This window comes from Callithrix jacchus, chromosome 20 (genome assembly GCF_049354715.1).
Source record: "Callithrix jacchus isolate 240 chromosome 20, calJac240_pri, whole genome shotgun sequence".
Lineage (NCBI taxonomy): Eukaryota > Metazoa > Chordata > Mammalia > Primates > Cebidae > Callithrix > Callithrix jacchus.
This window is the reverse complement of record NC_133521.1, coordinates 48,511,045-48,530,944: the sequence shown is the minus strand read 5'-3', so window position 1 is coordinate 48,530,944 and position 19,900 is coordinate 48,511,045.

Below are 19,900 nucleotides of genomic sequence, written 5' to 3'. Positions count from 1 at the left end.
ATGCTCTCTCATATAAAATACAGAAATTCTAATTTTACGTGAATCAAAAAAAATCTAAACATTATCTAGGCACCCGAATATTAAAAGCAAAATTACTCTGAATAAACTGTGTCAGAAAAAATATACAATGCCCTTTTCTACTCTGTTTTTGTGTATAGACACCATCTAAACATGCTCTCTCATGTAAAATACTGAAATTCTAATTTTACGAGAATCAAAAAAAATCTAAATATTATCTAGGCACCCGAATGTTAAAAGAAAAATTGCTCTGAATATAATCTGTCAGAAAAGATATACAATGCGTTATCCTACACTGTTTTGGAGCATATACAGCAACTCAGTGTGCTCTCTCATGTAAAATACCGAAATTCTAATTTTACGAGAATCGAAAAAAATCTAAATATTATCTAGGCACCACAGTGATAAAAAAAAATTGCCCTGAATATAATCTGTCAGAAAAAATATACAATGCTCTTTTCTACTCTGTATTGTAGTATCTACACCAACTCAATATGCTCTCTCATGTATAAATGCGAAATTCTAATTTTACGCTAATCGAAATAAATCTAAATAATATCTAGGCGCCCCAAAGTTAAAAAAAAATGGCTCTGAATGTAGTGTGTTAGTAAAAATATACAATGCCTTATTCTACTTTGTTTTGGAGTATATACACCAACTCCGTATTCTCTCCCATGTAAAATACAGAAATTCAATATTTAAGCAAATCGAAAAATATCTAAATATTATATATGCACCACAATGTTCAAAACAAAACTTCTCTAAATACTTTCTGTCATAAAAAATATACAATGCCATATTCTACTCTGTTTTGGAGTATATACACCAACTTTATAAGCTCTCTCATATAAAATAGAGAAATTCTATATGTAAGTGAATGGAAAAAAATCTTAATATTATCTAGGCACCCCAATGGTAAAAGCAAAATTGCTCTGAATATAATCTGTCATAAAAAATATACAATGTCGTTTTCTACTTTGTTTTGGTGTATATAAACCAACTCCATATGCTCTCTCATGTAAAATACAGGAATTCTATACTTAAGCGAATCGAAAAAAATCTAAATATTATCTAGGCACCCCAATGTTAAGAGCAAAATTGCTCTGTATATAATCTGTCAGAAAAAAAATACAATGCCCTATTCTACTCTGTTTTCTAGTATATACACAACTCCACATGCTCTCTCATGAAAAAAACAGAAATTCTATATTTAAGCGAATCGAACAGAATCTAAATATTATCTACGCACCCCAATGTTAAAAGCAAAAGTGCTGTGAATATATTCGGTCAGAAAAAATATACAATGCCCGTTTCTACTCTGTTTTGTAGTATATACACCAACTCAATTTGCTCTCTCATGTAAAATACATAAATTCTAAATTTACCAGAATCGAAAAAAATCTAAATATTATCTAGGCACCCCGATGTTAAAAGCAAAATTGCTCTGAATATAATCTGTCATAAAAATTATACAATGCCCTTTTCTACTCTGTATTGCAGTATATACACCAACTCAGTATGCTCTCTCATATCAAATACTGAAATTCTAATTTTACGCGAATCGAAATAAATCTAAATAATATCTAGGCGCCCCAAAGTTAAAAGAAAGTGGCTCTGAATATAGTCTGTTAGACAAAATATACAATGCCTTATTCTACTCTGTTTTGGAGTATATACACCAACTCAGTATGCTCTCTCATGTAAAATACAGAAATTCTAATTTTACCCGAATCGAAAAAATCTAAATATTATCTAGGCACCCCAATGTTAAAAACAGAATTGCTCTGAATATAATCTGTCAGAAAAGATATACAATGCCCGATTCTTCTCTGTTTTGGAGTATACACCAACTCCATATGCTCTCTCACGTAAAATACAGAAATTTTATATTTAAGAGACTCGAAAACAATCTAAATATTATCTAGGCACCCCTATGTTAGAAAAAAAATTGCTCTAAATGTAATCTGTCAGAAAAAATATACAATGCCCTTTTCTACTTTGTTTTGTAGTATATATACTATGTCAATATGCTCTCTCATGTAAAATAAAGAAATTCTAATTTTACGGGAATCGAAAAAAAACTAAATATTATCTAGGCACCCCAATGTTACAAGGAAAATTGCTCTGAATATAATCTGTCACAAAAAATATGCAATGTTTTATTCTACTCTGCTTTGGAGTATATACACAAACTCAATATGCTCTTTCATGTAAAATACAAAAATTCTAATTATATGCGAATCGAAAAAAATCTAAATAATATCTAGGCGCCCCAAAGTTACTAGAAAATGGCTCTTAATATAGACTGTTAGATAAAATATACAATGCCTTATATTACTCTGTCTTAGGGTATATACACCAACTCAGTATGCTCTCTAATGTAAAATAACGAAATTCTAATTATATGCGAATCGGAAAAAATCTAAATAATATCTAGTCGCCCCAATAATAAAGAAAATGGCTCTAAATATAGTCTGTTAGAGAAAATATACAATGTCTTATTCTACTTTGTTTTGAAATCTATACACCAACTCCACATGCTGTCTCATGTAAAATACATAAATTGTATATTTAAGTGAATTGAAGAAAATCTAAATATTATCTAGGCATCCCAATGTTAAAAGCAAAATTGCTCTGAATATAGTCTGTCATAGAAAATATACAATGCCTTTTTCTACTCTTTTTTGTAGTATATACACCAACTTAATATGCTATCTCATGTAAAATACAGAAATTATAATTATACGCGAATCGAAAAAAATCTAAATAATTACTCGGCGCCCAAAGTTAAAAAAAAATGTCTCTGAATATAGTGTGTTAGAAAAATATACAATGTTTTATTATACACTGTTTTGGAGTATATACACAAATTTGGTGTACTCTCTCATGTAAAATATAAAAATTCTAATTATACCAGAATAGTTAAAATCTAAATATTACCTAGGCACCCCAATGTTTAAAACAAAATTGCTCTGAATATAATCTGTCAGAAAAAATATACAATGCCCTATTCTACTCTGTTTTGGAGTATATACACCACCTCCATATGCTCTCTCATGTAAAATACCGAAATTATAAATTTAGGCGAATCGAAAAAATTCTAAATAATATCTAGGCACCCCAAAGTTAAAAGAAAATGGGTCTTCATGTACTCTGTTAGTAGAAACATACAATGCCTTATTCCACTCTGTTTTGGAGTATATACACCAACTCAGTATGTTCTCTCATGGAAAATACAGAAATTCTAACTTATGTGAATCGAAAAACATCTAAATGTTATCTAGGCACCCGAATGTTAAAAACAAAATTGCTCTGAATAAAATCTGTCAGAAAAAATATACAATGCCATATTCTACTCTGTTTTGGAGTATATACACCAACTCAGTATGCTCTCTCATGTAAAATACTGAAATTCTAATTTTACGTGAATCGAAAAAATCTAAATATAACCTAGGCACCCCAATGTTAAAAACAAAATTGCTCTAAATATATTCTGTCAGATAAAATATACAATGCCCTTTTCTACTCTGTTTTGGAGTATATACAGCAACTCAATATGCTGTCTCATGTAAAATACGGAAATTCTAATTATTTGCGAATCAAAAATAATCTATATAATATCTAGAACCCCAAAGTTAAAAGAAAATGGCTCTTAATATACACTGGTAGAAAAAATATTCAATGTTTTATTCTACTCTGTTTTGGAGTATATACACCAACTCAGTATGCTCTCTCATGTAAAATAACGATATTCTAATTTTACGTGAATCGAAAGAAATCTAAATAATATCTAGGGGCCCCAGAGTTAAAAGAAAATGGCTCTGAATATTGTCTGTTAGACAAAATATACAATGTTTTATTCTACTCTGATTATGAGTATATACACCAGCTTCGTGTACTCTCTAATGTAAAATACAGAAATTCTAATTTTACCGGAATAGTAAAAATCTAAATATTACCTAGGCACCTCAATGTTTAAAATAAAATTGCTGTGTATATAATCTGTCAGAAAAAATATACAATGCCCTATTCTACTCTGATTTCGAGTATATACACAAACACCACATGCTCACTCATGTAAAAAAAAGAAACTCTATATTAAAGCAAATCGAACAAAATCTAAATATTACCTATGCACCCCAATGTTAAAAGCAAATGTGCGGTGAATATATTCGGTCAGAAAAAATATACAATGCCCGTTTCTACTCTGTTTTATAGTATATACACTAACTCAATATGCTCTCTTATGTAAAATAGAGAAATTCTAATTTTACCCGAATCCAAAAATATAAATATAATCTAGGCACCCCAATGTTATAAACAAAATTGCTCTGAATATAATCTGTCATAAAAAATATACAATGCCCTTTTCTACTCTGTATTGGACAATATACATTAACTCAATATGCTCTCTCATGTAAAATACCCAAATTCTAATTTAACGCAAATTGAAAGAAATCTAAATAATATCTAGGCGCCCCAAAGTTAAAAGAAAATGGCTCTGAATATAGTCTGTTATAACAAATAAACAATGCCTTAATCTACTCTGTTTTGGAGTATATACACCAACTCAGTGTGCTCTCTCAAATAAAATACAGAAATTCAAATTTTACCCGAATCTAAAAAATCTAAATATTATCAAGGCACCCCAATGTTAAACACAAAATTGCTCTGAATATAATCTGTCAGAAAAAATATAAAATTCCCGATTCTTCTCTGTTTTGGAGTATAGACCAACTCAGTATGCTCTCTCATGTAAAATAGAGAAATTCTATATTTAAGCGACTCGAAAATTCTAAATATTATCTAGGCACCCCTATGTTAAAAACAAAATTGCTCTGAATATAATCTGTCAGAAAAAATATACAATGACCTTTTGTACTCTCTTTTGTAGTATATACACCAACTCAATATGGTCTCTCATGTAAAATAACGAAATTCTAAATTTACGTGAATCTCAAAAAATCTAAATATTATCTAGGCACCCCAATGTTAAAAGAAAAATTGCTCTGAATATAATCTGTCAGAAAAAATATACAATGCCTTGTTATACTCTGTTTTGGAGTATATAAACCAACTCAATATGCTCTTTCACGTAAAATACGGAAATTCTAATTATACGCGAATCGAAAAAAATCTAAATAATATCTAGGCGCCCGAAAGTTAATAGAATATGGATCTTAATATAGACAGTTAGTAAAAATATACTATGCCTTATATTACTGTGTTTTGGAGTATATACACCAACTCAGTATGCTCTCTCATGTAAAATACCGAAATTCTAATTTTACGTGAATCGAAAAAAATCTAAATAATATCTAGGAGCCCCAATACTAAAGAAAATTGCTCTGAATATAGTCTGTTAGAGAAAATACACAACGTCTTATTCTACATTGTTTTGGAGTATATAAACCAACTCAGTATGCTCTATCATGTAAAATAAAGAAATTCTAATTTTACCCAAATCGAAAAAATCTAAATATTATCTAGACAACCCTATGTGAAAAATAAAATTTCTCTGAATATAATCTGTCTGATAAAATATACAATGCCCTATTCTACTCTGTTTTGGTGTATATACACCAACTCCATATGCTCTCTCATGTAAAATACAGAAATTCTATATTTAAGCGAATCGAAAAAAATCTAAATATTATCTAGGCACCCCAATGTTAAAAGCAAAATTTCTCTGAATATAATCTGTCAGAAAAAATGTACAATGCCCTATTCTACTCCGTTTTCGAGTATATACACCAACTCCATATGCTCTCTCATGTAAAATAAAGAAATTCTATATATAAGCGAATCAAAAATATCTAAATCTTATCTAGGCACCCCTATGTTAGCAGCAAAATCGCTCTGAATAGAATCAGTCAGAAAAAATATACAATGCCGTATTCTACTCTGTTTTGGAGTATATACACCAACTCAGTATGCTCTCTCTTGTAAAATACCGAAATTCTAATTTTACGCGAATCGAAAAAAATTTAAATATTATCTAGGAAGCTTAATGTTAAAAGCAGAATTGCTCTGAATATAATCAGTCAGAAAAAATATTCAATTCGTTTTTCTACTCTGTTTTGGAATATATACACCAACTCAATATGCTCTCTCATGAAAAATACCGAAATTCTAATTCTATGCAAATCAATAAAAATCTAAATAATATCTAGGCGCCCCAAAGTTAAAAGAAAATTGCTCTGAATATAGTCTGTTGGAAAAAATATACAATGCCTTATTCTACTGTCTTTTGTAGTATATACATCAACTTAGTATGCTCTCTCATGTAAAATACAGAAATTCTTATTTTACCCAAATCGAAAAAATCTAAATATTATCTAGGCACCCCCATGTTAACATCAATATTTCTCTGAACATAATCTGTCAGAAAAAATATACAATGCCCTTTTCTACCCAGTTTTGGAGTATATACACCAACTCAATATGCTCTCTCATTTAAAATACCAAAATTCTAATTTTACGTGAATCTAAAGAAATCTAAATAATATCTAGGCGCACCAAAGTTAAAAGAAAACGGCTCTGAATATACTCTGTTAGAAAAAATATACAATGCCTTATTCTACTCTGTTTTGGAGTATATACACCAACTCAGTGTGCTTTATCATGTAAAATACAGAAATTCTAATTTTACCCGAATCGATAAAATCTAAATATCATGTAGGCACCCCAATGTTAAAAACAAAATTGCTCTGAATAGAATCTGTCACGTAAAATATACAATGTTCTAATCTACTCTGTTTTCGAGTATATACACCAACTCCATATGCTCTCTCATGTAAAATACAGAAATTTTAAATTTAAGCGAATCAAAAAAAACCTGAATATTATCTAGGCACCCCAATGTTAAAAGCAGAATTTATCTGAATATAATCTGTCAGAAAAAATATACAATGCCCTTTTCTACTCTGTTTTGGTGTATATACACCAACTCAATATGCTCTCTCATATAAAATACCGAAATCCTAATTTTACGCAAATCGAAAAAAATCTAAATAATATCTAGGCTTCGCAAAGTTAAAAGAAAATGGCTCTAAATATAGTCTGTTAGAAAAGATATACAATGCCCTATTCTACTCTGTTTTGGAGTATATACACGAACTCAATATGCTCTCTAATATAAAATACAGAAATTCTATATTTAAGCGAATCGAAAAAAATCTAAATAAAATCCAGGCACCCCAAAATTAAAAGAAAATGTCTCGGAATATATTGTATTAGAAAAAATATACTGTGTCCTATTCTACTCTGTTTTGAATTATATACAACAACTCCATAAGCTCTCTCATGTAAAATACAGAAATTCTATATTTAAGCGAATTGAAAAAAATCTAAATATTATCTAGGCACCCCAATGTTAAAAGAAAAATTGCTCTGAATATAATCAGTCAGAGAAAATATACAATGACGTAATCTACACTGTTTTAGAGTATATATACCAACTCAGTATGCTCAATCATGTAAAATACCGAAATTCTAATTTTACGCGAATCGAAAAAAATCTAAATATTATCTAGGCACCCCAATGTTAAAAGAATAATTTCTCTGAATATAATCCGTCAGAAAAAATATACAATGCCCTATTCTACTCTGTTTTGCAGTACATAAACCAACTCGATATGCTCTTTAATGTAAAATACAGAAATTCTAGATTTAAGCGAATCGAAGAAATCTAAATATTATATAGGCACCCCAATGTTAAAGGCAAAATTGCTCTAAATATAATCTGTCATAAAAAATATACAATGCCCTTTTCTACTTTATTTTTTTGTATATACACCAACTCAATATACTCTCTCATGTGAAATACCGAAATTCTAATTTTACGCAAAACGAAAAAAATCTAAATAATATCTAGGCTCCGCAAATTTAAAAGAAATTGGCTCTGATTATAGTCTGTTAGAAAAAATATACAATGCCTTATTCTACTCTGTTTTGGAGTATATACACGAACTCAATATGCTCTCTCATGTAAAATACAGAAATTCTAATTTTACCTGAAGCGAAAAAATCTAAATATTATCGAGGCACCCCAATGTAAAAAACAAAATTGCTCTGAATGTAATCTGTCAGAAAAAATATACAATGCCCTATTCTACTCTGTTTTGGAGTATATACACCAACTCAGTATGCTCTCTCATGTAATATACCGAAATTCTAATTTTACGTGTATCGAAAAAAATCTAAATAATATCCAGGCACCCCAAAATTAAAAGAAAATGGCTCTGAATATATTTTATTAGAAAAAATATACAATGTTCTATTCTACTCTGTTTTGGAGTATATACACCAACTCAGTATGCTCTCTCATGTAAAATACCGAAATTCTAATTTTACGCAAATTGAAAAATATTTAAATAATATCTAGGTGCCCCAAAGTTAAAAGAAAATGGCGCTGAATATAGTCTGTTAGAAAAAATATACAATGCCTTAATCTACTCTGTTTTTTAGCATATACACCAAGTCAGTGTTCTCTCTCATGTAAAATACAGAAATTCTATATTTAAGCGAATCGAAAAAAATCTAAATATTATCTAGGCACCCCAATGTTAAAATCAAAATTGCTCTGAATATAATGTCAGAAAAAATGTAGAATGCCCTTTACTACTTTGTTTTGTAGAATATACACCAACTCAATATGCTCTTTCATGTAAAATACCGAAATTCTTATTTTACACGAATCGAAAAAAATCTAAATAATATGTAGGCGCTTCAAAGTTAAAAGAAAATGGCTCTGAATATATTCCCTTAGGAAAAATATACAATGCCTTATTCTACTCTGTTTTGGAGTATATACACCAGTTCAGTATGCTCTCTCATGTAAAATACAGAAATTCTAATTTTACCCGAATCGAAAAATTCTAAATATTATCTAGGCACCCCAATGTTAAAAACAAAATTGCTCTGAATATAATCTGTCCGAAAAAATATACAATGCCCTATTCTACTGTGTTTTGGAGTATATCCACCAACTCAGTATGCTCTCTCATGTAAAATACCGAAATTCTAAATTAATGTGAATCGAAAAAAATCTAAATATTATCTAGGCTCCCCATTGTTAAAAGCAAAATTGCTCTGAATAAAATCTGTCAGAAAAAACATACAATGCCCTTTTCTACTCTGTTTTGGAGTACGTACACAAACTCAATATGCTCTCTCATGTAAAATACCAAAATTCTAATTTTACGTGAATCGAAAAAAATCTAAATAATATCTAGGCGCTTCAAAGTTAAATGGAAATGGCTCTGAATATAGTCTGTTAGACAAAATATACAATGGCTTATTCTACTTTGTTTTAGAGTATATACACCAACTCAGTATGCTCTCTTCTGTAAATTTCCGAAATTCTAATTTTACGTGAATCGAAAAAAATCTAAATATTATCTAGGCACCCGAATATTAAAAGCAAAATTGCTCTGAATATAATCTGCCAGAATAAATATACAATGCCCTTTTCTACTCTGTTTTGTCGTGTATACACCAACTTAATATGCTCTCTCATGTAAAATACCAAAATTGTAATTTTACGAGAATCAAAATAAATCTAAATAATATCTAGACGCCCCAAAGTTTAAAGCAATATTTCTCTGAATATAATCTGTCAGAAAAAATATACATTGCTCTTTTCTACTTGGTTTTGGTGTATATACACCAACTCAGTATACTCTCTCATGTAAAATACCGAAATCCAAACATTACTCTAAGTATCTCATTAATTGCACAAGACCCCCGTGATGCTGTTTTTAATAACTAGGGGATTACAGATGACATTACTCACGATATGACTGCAGCTGTTTGCCGGTTCTGTGATAATGTTTCTAATATCCAGAGAAGTAGAGGAGAATGTTTCTGCCCATAGGCAAATCCTCTGAGTATGGCAAGAGGAGTACACCGTGCTGTGGTATGGTCACTAATGTAAACAAGAAAACAATTATATTGAATTAAATATTGCAAGGTGTTAACCCCCCCTATAATTTTTTTTCTAATTTCAAGTGGGTGAGGAGGACATTTTTGTCAAAATGGCGGAGGTGTAACTACAGCTATTGCCTACTATATAATAAAAAAGGATAAAATTATTATTTGCATATGATATGATTGCCAGTATCATATTACACCACATTTTCAAAATATCTGGGCCCCAGCAGCTGTGGGCATGGCAGCCAAGCGAGGGTGTCCCTATGCAACCAGGTTGGGCATTGGGGCTGCTACGGGCCCTTTGTGTTTGTCTGGGGGCTGCTACGAGCTCTCTGGCGGTGGCTGTGGTAACAGCCACATAGCCAGAGGGTCTCTCAGCATCCAGGGAGGGCCTGGCGGCTGCTACTGACACTCTGGCAGGGGCTGTGGGCACAGCCACCTAACCAGGGGTCCCTATGTAGCCAGGGTGGAGCTGGAAGCTGCTATAGGCCCTTTGGAGGGAGGTGTGGGGATACACTGCTCTTCACAGGTACACAGTTTGCACCTATTTCTACATGTGTAGATCGTTTACATAATGGGCACATATTTTTACACAAGTACATATGTTACTATCACAATAAACATATATGTACATAATATGTGTACAATAAATATGTACTCTATACATACCTAATATAAACAATATGTACTTTTTGGTGATATTATGTGATATCTACATATTATTGATTATATATCTTATTGTGATAATATGTATGTTACCACTGAAATTTTTAGAAATGTACATAGAGTACACTTTATGTACCTATGCATTGTTTACACATTATAGAAATAAATAGGTACATATTTTACAGATTAGGTACATTTTTTCTACATGTGTATTTTGTACACATATGTACAGCAGAGTAAATGTACAGACAATACCTATTTTATACATTTATTGTGATATGTCAATAAATGTACACATGAGTACATTCTGGGATATAATTTTTAGCATATTAGATAGGAATTACACCGGTGACCAAAGTGGGTTTACACCCAGGTGCGCACATAGTTTCTACATGTACATGTTGTGCACATTATGTACTCATGTACAGAATGTACATGTCTACATTATATATACATAGGTGTACGCAGCATACATAAGTACATACTGTGCACACATATGTACACGTGCATATATTGTACATCTGTACATAATGGGTACATGATGTACATGTGTGCACATCATATCACAATAAATGTAAATATACATAATGTTTGCAATATGTACGTTTATATTATGTATTACATTTATTGTGATTATATATGCTGTTGTGATATGATATCATTGTGACATTACAAATGTACATATTATACACATTATGTACCTATGCATTGTGCACAGATTATAGAAATAGAAAGAAACATATTTTACAGGTTATGTACATTTTATTTACTTGTGTATTGGGTACACAGAGTAAATGTACCGATCTTACTTACTTTATACATTTATTGTGATATATGCCAATAAATGTACACATTATGAGTACATTCTGTGATATTACATTTAGAATATAAGATAGAAATTACTCTGGTTACCAAAGTGGGTGTAAACTTATGTGTGCACATACTTTGTACATGTACATACTGTGCATATTACGTACTTGTGTACAGAAGGTAAATATCTACATTATATGGATGTATGGGTACAGACTGTACATATGTACATACTATGCACATATATCTACACCTGAATTTATTGTACATCCGTACATAATGGGTCCATGCTGTACATATAAACACATCGTCATACCACAATAAATGGAAATGTACATAATGTGTGAAATACGTACATTTATAATATGTATTACATGTGTATTGTGATTGTATATGCTGCTCTGATATCATTGTGATATTACAAATGTACATATTGTACACATTATGTACATAGCTATTGTGTACATATTATGTACACATAAATGTACATATTGTACAGATTATGTATATTTATTGTACATCTATATGGTGCACACATATGTACATCACAGTCAACGTACATATGGTACATATTCTGTGCATTGTTTGTAATATTTCAGTAAGAGTACACATTATAAGTATATTCTGGGATATGATTTTTAGTATGTTAGATAAAAATTACTTTCAATATCAAAGTGGGTATACACTTATGTGTGTCCATTTTGTGATATTATCCATCATATCCTGAGTAGGTATTTCTCTCATTGTGAAAGCAGGTTTACACTATCGGATTGCTCCAATATCAAGGCAAACTAAAACTCGTCTGTGATGTAGTTAATAATATCCTGAGGACAAAGGATGACCATACCCTGAATATCGCAGGAAGTGTACACCACCACTGTAGTATTGTTTCTAATGTTCAAAAACGGAAAGGATATTACTCCAAATATCTCAGAAAGCACACAAGCCCCCCGTGATATTGTTTCTAATAACTAGAGAATTACAGATGACATTACCCACGACTTGACTGGGGTTGTACTCTGGTCCTGGAATATTGTTCCTAATATCCAGAGAAGGAGTGGAAAATGTTACTGCCCATAGGGAAATACTCTTAATACGGCAAGAGGTGTACACCATGCTTTGATATGGTCACTAATGTAAGCGAGAAAACAATTACATTGAATTAAGCATTGCAAAGAATGAAACTCCCCTATGATTTTCATTCTAATGTCAATGGGGGTGAGGATGACATTTTTGTCAATATGGCAGAGGTGTAACTGGAGCTATTGCCTAATATACAAAAAAACAGAATAAGAATTATCATTTTTATATAATATGGTTGCCAGTATCATATTACACCGGATTTGCAAAATAGCTGGGCCTCAGCAGCTGTGGGCAGAGCCCACAAGCGAGGGGACCCCTAAGCAGCCAGGGTGGGCCTGGGGGCTGCTCTGGGCTTTTTGGTGGGGTCTGTGAGCACATCGACCCAGCCAGGGGTCCCTGAGCAGCCATGGTTGGCCTGGGGGCCGCTACGGGCACTCTGGCATGGGCTGTGGGCACAGACACCTAGTCAGGGGGTCCCTAAGCAGCCAGGGTGGGCATGGGGGCTGCTACAGGCATTCGAGCAGTGTTTGTGGGCACAGCCCAATTGCCAGGGGGTCTCTAAGCAGCCAGGCTGGGCCTGGGGGCTGCTATAAGGGGGGCTTTGCTGATAGCGTGCTGTGCATCGGTACATAGTTTGCACCTATTACTACATGTGTAAATAGTTTTAATATCGGGTATATATATGTACATGCATACATATGGTGTTATCACGATACATTTATATTTACATAATATGTGCAAAATACATATGTACCTAATGCATACCTAATGTGTACAATATGTACTTTTTGTAATATTAGACAATATATATTACTGTGATTATATATCTTATTGTGATTAAATATATTTTATCACTAATATTTTAAGGAATGTGCATAGTGTACACATTATATACCTATGTATTCTGTACACAATATAGAAATATATAGGTACATATTTTACAGATTATGTACACTTTCTCTACATGTGTATTGTGTACACCTATGCACAGCAGAGTAAATGTACAGACTGTACCTATTTTATACATTTCTGGTGATATGCCAATAAATGTACACATTATGAGTACATTCTAAAATATAATTTTTACCATATTAGAAATTACTCCATTGACCAAAGTGGGTGTACACCCAGGTGTGTACATAGTTTATACGTGTACATATTGTGCATATTAGGTACTCATGTACAAAATGTACATGTCAACATTATATGTATTTATGTGTACATAGTGTGCACATGCACATACTGTTCACACATCTGTACATGTGCATATTTTGTACATGTGTACATAATGGGTACATGATGTGCATGTGTACACACCGTGATACCACAATAAATGTAAATGTACACGATGTGTGCAATATGTACATTTATATTATGTATTACTTGTGTATTGTGATTTTATATGCTGTTGTGATTATATATCATTGTAATATTACAATAAATGTACATATTGCACACATTTTGTACATACCTATTGTGTACTCATTATGTACCTGTAATTCCACATATTGTACAGATTATGTACGTTTTTGGTACATCTGTATTGTGTACACATATGTACATAACACTCTATGTACATATGGTATGTATTCTGCACATTGATTGTAACATCTCAGTAAGTGTACACATTATGAGTATATTGTGATATATGATGTTTATTATATTAGATAAAAATTTCTTTCTATATCAAAGTGGGTATACACCCATGTGTGTCCATTTTTTGATATTATCCATCATATTTTAAGTAGGTATTACTCTCATTTTGAAAGCAAGTGTTCACTCTGTGATTGTTCCAATATCACAGGCAAAGTACAAGGCTTCTTTAATGTACTACCTAATATCCTGGGGACAAAAGATTATTATACCCTGAATATCGCAGGAAGTGTACACCACCACTGTAGTATCGTGTCTAATATCCAAAAACGGAAAAGATATTACTCCAAGTATCTGATAAAGCACACAAGACCCCCGTGATATTTTTTCTAATAACTAAGGGATTACAGATGACATTACTCACGATATGACTGGGGCTGTCCGCCGGTCCTGTGTTATTGTGTCTAATATCCAGAGAACGAGAGAATAATGTTGCTGCCCATAGGCAAATCCTCTGAATACGGCAAGAGGAGTACACTGTGCTCTGATATGGTCACTAATGTAAACAAGAAAACAATTCTATTGAATTTAACATTGCAAGGGATGAAACACCCTTATGATTTCAATTCTAATGTCCAGGGGTGTGAGGATGACATTTTTGTCAATATGGCAGAGGTGTAACTAGAACTATTGCCTAGTATATCAAAAACCAGAATAACATCATTTCCATATGATATGGTCGACAGCATCATATTACACCACATTTTCAAAGTAGCCGGGCACAGCTCCCTAGCTGGGGGGTCCCTAAGCAGCCAGCGTCAGCCTGGGATCTGTTACGGGCCCTCTGGCGGGGAATGTGGTTACAGCTCCCTAGCTAGGGGGTCTTTAAGCAGCCAGGGTGGGCCTTGGGGCTGCTACGAGGGGGGCTGTGGTAATAGCCTGTTCTGCACAGGTACATAGTTTTATTTTATTTATTTATTTATTTATTTTTTGAGACGGAGTTTCGCTCTTGTTACCCAGGCTGGAGTGCAATGGCGCGATCTCGGCTCACCGCAACCTCCGCCTCCTGGGTTCAGGCAATTCTCCTGCCTCAGCCTCCCGAGTAGCTGGGATTACAGGCACGCGCCACCATGCCCAGCTAATTTTTTGTATCTTTAGTAGAGACGGGGTTTCACCATGTTGACCAGGATGGTCTCGATCTCCTGACCTCGTGATCCACCCGCCTCGGCCTCCCAAAGTGCTGGGATTACAGGCTTGAGCCACCGCGCCCGGCCTAGGTACATAGTTTTAATAATGAACACATATTTGTATAAGTGTACACATGGTGTTATGATAAATATATATGTACATATGTGCACAATACATATAGACCTAATGCGTATCTACTGTGTACAATATGTACTTTTTTGTGATATTACATGATATATATATATATTACTGTGATATATATCACAATAAATGTAAATGTACATCTTGTTTGCAATATGTACATTTATATTGATATTACATATTACATGTGTATTGTGATTTTATATGCAGTTGTGATTATATAACATTGTGATATTACAATAAATGTACATATTGTACACATTATGTGCATACCTATTGTGTGCACATTTTGTACATATATTCGTACAAATGATACAGTTTATGTACATTTATTGTACATCTGTATTGTGTACATGTGTGTACATCACAGTCAATGTACATATGTTACATATTCTGTACATTGAGTGTAATATCCCAATAAGTCTACACATTATGAGTTTTTTCCGGGTTATGACTTTTAGTATATTAGATAAAAATGACCTCCAATATCACAGTGGGTATATACCCATGTGTGTCCATTTTGTGATATTATCCATCATATCCTAAGTAGGTATTTCTCTCACAATGAAAGAAGGTGTACACTCTGTGATTGTTCCAATATTATAGGCAAAGTGCAACGCTTCTGCGATGTAGTTCCTAATATCCCAGGGACAGAGGATGAGTATACTCTTAATATCGCAGGAAGTGTACACCACCACTGTAGTATTGTTTCTAATATCCAGAAACTAAAAGGATATTACTCCAAATATCTCCAAAAGCACACGAGACCCCCGTTACATTGTTCTTAATAACTAGGGGATTACAGATGACATTGCTCACGATGTGACTGGCGCTGTAAGCCGGTCCTGTGATATTCTTCCTAATATCCAGATAAGGAGAGAAAAATGTTGCTGCCCATAGAGAAATATTCTGAATAGTGCAAGAGATGTACACCGTGCTCTGATATGGTCACTAATGTAAACAAGAAAACAATTATATTGAATTAAACATTGCAAGTGGTGAAACCCTCCTATGCTTTCAATTCTAATGTCAATGGGGTGAGGATGACATTTTTGTCAATATGCCAAATGTGTAACTAGAACTATTGCCTAATATGTAAAGAACCACAATAACATTATCATTTCTGTGTGATAGGTTGCCAGTATCATATTACACCACATTTTCAAAATAGCCGGGCCCCAGCAGCTGTACCCACAGCCCCCTAGCCAGGGGGTCTTTAAGCAGCCAGAATGGGCATTGAGGCTGCTACGAGCAGAACTGTAGTAATAGCCTGCTGTGCATAGGCATGTACTTTGCACCTATTTCTGCATGTGTACATTGTTAAAATAGTAGGCACATATTTGTATACGTGTACATACCGTGTTATCATGATACATATATATTTTCATAATATGTGCACTATACATATGTACCTAATACATACCTAATGTGTACAATATGTACCTTTTGGTGATATTACACGACATATATGTATTAGTGTGATTATATATCTTACTGTGATTATATATATTTTATCACTGATATTTTAAGGAATGTGCATAGTGCACACATTATGTACCTATGCATTGTGTACACATTATAGAAATATATAGGTACATATTTTACAGATTATGTACATTTTTTGTACATGTGCATTGTGTACACTTATGTACAGCAGAGTACATGTACAGATTGTGCCTATTTAATACATTTATCACAATATGACAATAAATGTACACACTATGACTACAGTCTGGGATTTTATATTTAGTATATTAGATAGAAATCTCTCCAGTTACCAAAGTGGGTATACACCTATATGTGTACCTAGTACATACGTGTACATATTGTACATACTGTGTACTCCTGTACAGAAGCTACATATCTTCATTATATGAACATATGTGTAGTGTACATATGTACATACTGTGCACTTACGTACAGGTGTATATACCGCAAATCTGCACGTGTGCATGATGTACATCTGTACATATCATAATATCACAATAAATGTAAATGTATATAATGTGTGCAATATGTACATTTATATTGATATTATGTATTATATGTGTATTGTGATTATATATGCTGTTGTGATTATATGAAATCATTGTATTACAATATATTTACATATTGTACACATTATGTACATACCTACTGTGTACACATTATGTACATATAAATGTAATATTGTACAGATTATGTACATTTTTTTGTACATCTGTATTGTGTACACATATGTACATCACAGTCAATGTACATAAGGTACATATTTTGTATGTTGATTGTCATATCCCAATAAGTGTACACATTATGAGTATATTCTGGGATATGATTTATAGTATATAAGAAAAAAGTTACTTCCAATATCAATGTGGGTATACTCGCATGTGTGTCCATTTTGCTGTACCTTCTATTAATCTTTGCCATTGAACATGATAGTGAGAGATGGTTCTTTTCTCTAACAAGGTTTTCTGTTAATATAACTCAACTCTACTACCTTGTGGCCTCTGTATCTTCCATTGTAAATTGTAATTACCTATAAAAGAGAATATTTTGACATCACGTATCTACCTCTTGGATTCATCAGCCAGAGGCCTAAAATAAAAAAGACATTCACCCCATGAATGGTTATATAGTGGTTGACAACCCCACTTTCTTCTAGGTAAATAATATCCTCTCTTTAACAGTAGCTACTTACAAGATTTGTGCATAAAGAATGTGACTTTTTTATCAGTATCTAGTTTATTCTTACATAAATTTCTAAAATACTGAGAGAATATTCTGATCATTGGTTATATACTATTTTAATTTAATTTTTTCCTCTCAAATTTTATCTTAACTGCATACTCTACCCTGTTTATAAGACTACCCTATGGTTAAATTTAGTAGGTAGTAAATTATCCTGAGCACACAGAACAATTCCTTTTGTAATCAACTCTGAGACATCATTGAAAGAGCAAGGATATGGGAATTAGATTTATCTGGCTTTTATTTCTGGTACTTACTTGCTCTCTGACCTTGGGCAACTTATGTATTGCTCTGAGTCTCATCTTCTTCATCTGTAAAATGATCATAGTAATACCTAATTCATATGCAGCTTGGAAATGTGTAATTTAGTGATTGATATAAAGTTCCTGATACAATTTCTGACAAAATAATAGACACCCCACGAGAGATAACCATAACAATCAGAGTTTATATTCACATTAACTGGGATAAAATTGATCTGAAAATACAGCATAAAAAAGCAGCCAAAAATTCACAAGCATATATTTCGCTTGCCTTTTTATACAGAGCTGGAAAATTTCTCATCATTATCTCATCCATTGCCTGCAGCACGATCCTTCCAAAACTCCTCCTAAGACCGTCTGCCAAGGTGGAACACACTGAACCGCATGTGACTCTGCCTTTTCTGACTGTTTTTGCAAGATTATTCTCATAGAGTATTATTAACAGAAAATGGGGCTGTTATCAAGGTGACTAGGAATGGTGCATTCTCAGTTCAGGCTCTGATGGAATGTCTACTTGATCTGGTGCAACTCCAGCTGTGCTCTTGGCTTTCCTCACTTTTGTGGTTCCGAGAATGCAAATATTCTCCCATGGCTTCCTTATTTTGTCTTTCTCCATGAAGTCTCATTCAAGTATAAACATTCCCTTCAATTTTCTCAACTCATTTTATATTGTCTGAATAACCTTGATAATTTTCCCTTTCCTAAAGCTATAGACCTTCTTTTTGTGTGTAAGAACAGATTACTCACAAATGTTTACTGTCCGCTAAACATTTATGTGTAATCGGTCCTTAATTCTACACACAAAATATCATCTCTACCAACATTTTACAACTATAGTCTTTCTATAGAGAACTATGAAAGGAACTTGCTCTAAAGGAGAAACTTCCAGAGCTAAACCAAGGGTCTGACAATTTTTAACAATATGTTATTCAGTAAAAATATTTTTTCAGTTAACAGAGAAGAATGCCATGGACAAAATGGCAAAACAGAACTTTTCAGCACTTACTCCTTCACAGAAACATCAATTTGAACAGCCATCCGTGCATCAAAGTGTCTTCAAAAGAGACAAGGAATCCAGGTGAGAGGTTATACCACGTTTGTGGAGTAGGAAAGTAAGAAAAACGGCATAAAATAGAGTATAAAAGAGAGTTTTCTATTATCTGCATTACCCCGCCCCTAAACCTGGGTAGTGCAGCATGGAAAGAGATACCATGTATGTGCAGAGAGGAGAGTAAATGTAACACCTGACTTCAACATCAACTCCAATGCCAGGCATAATTCAGTGAACTCAACACCAGGCAGGTTTCTATAGCCACAGGCTATGGGACAGACCCTGTCAATCCAAGCTCCAGGCCTTCCCCTATGGCTCTAAGATCTAATGCCTCCAACCTCCATGGCTCCTATCGACATAGGCTCCAGGCCTTCGCCACAACCAGGCCATTTATGGCTTCCCCAGGCTCCACACTGGTTACTAT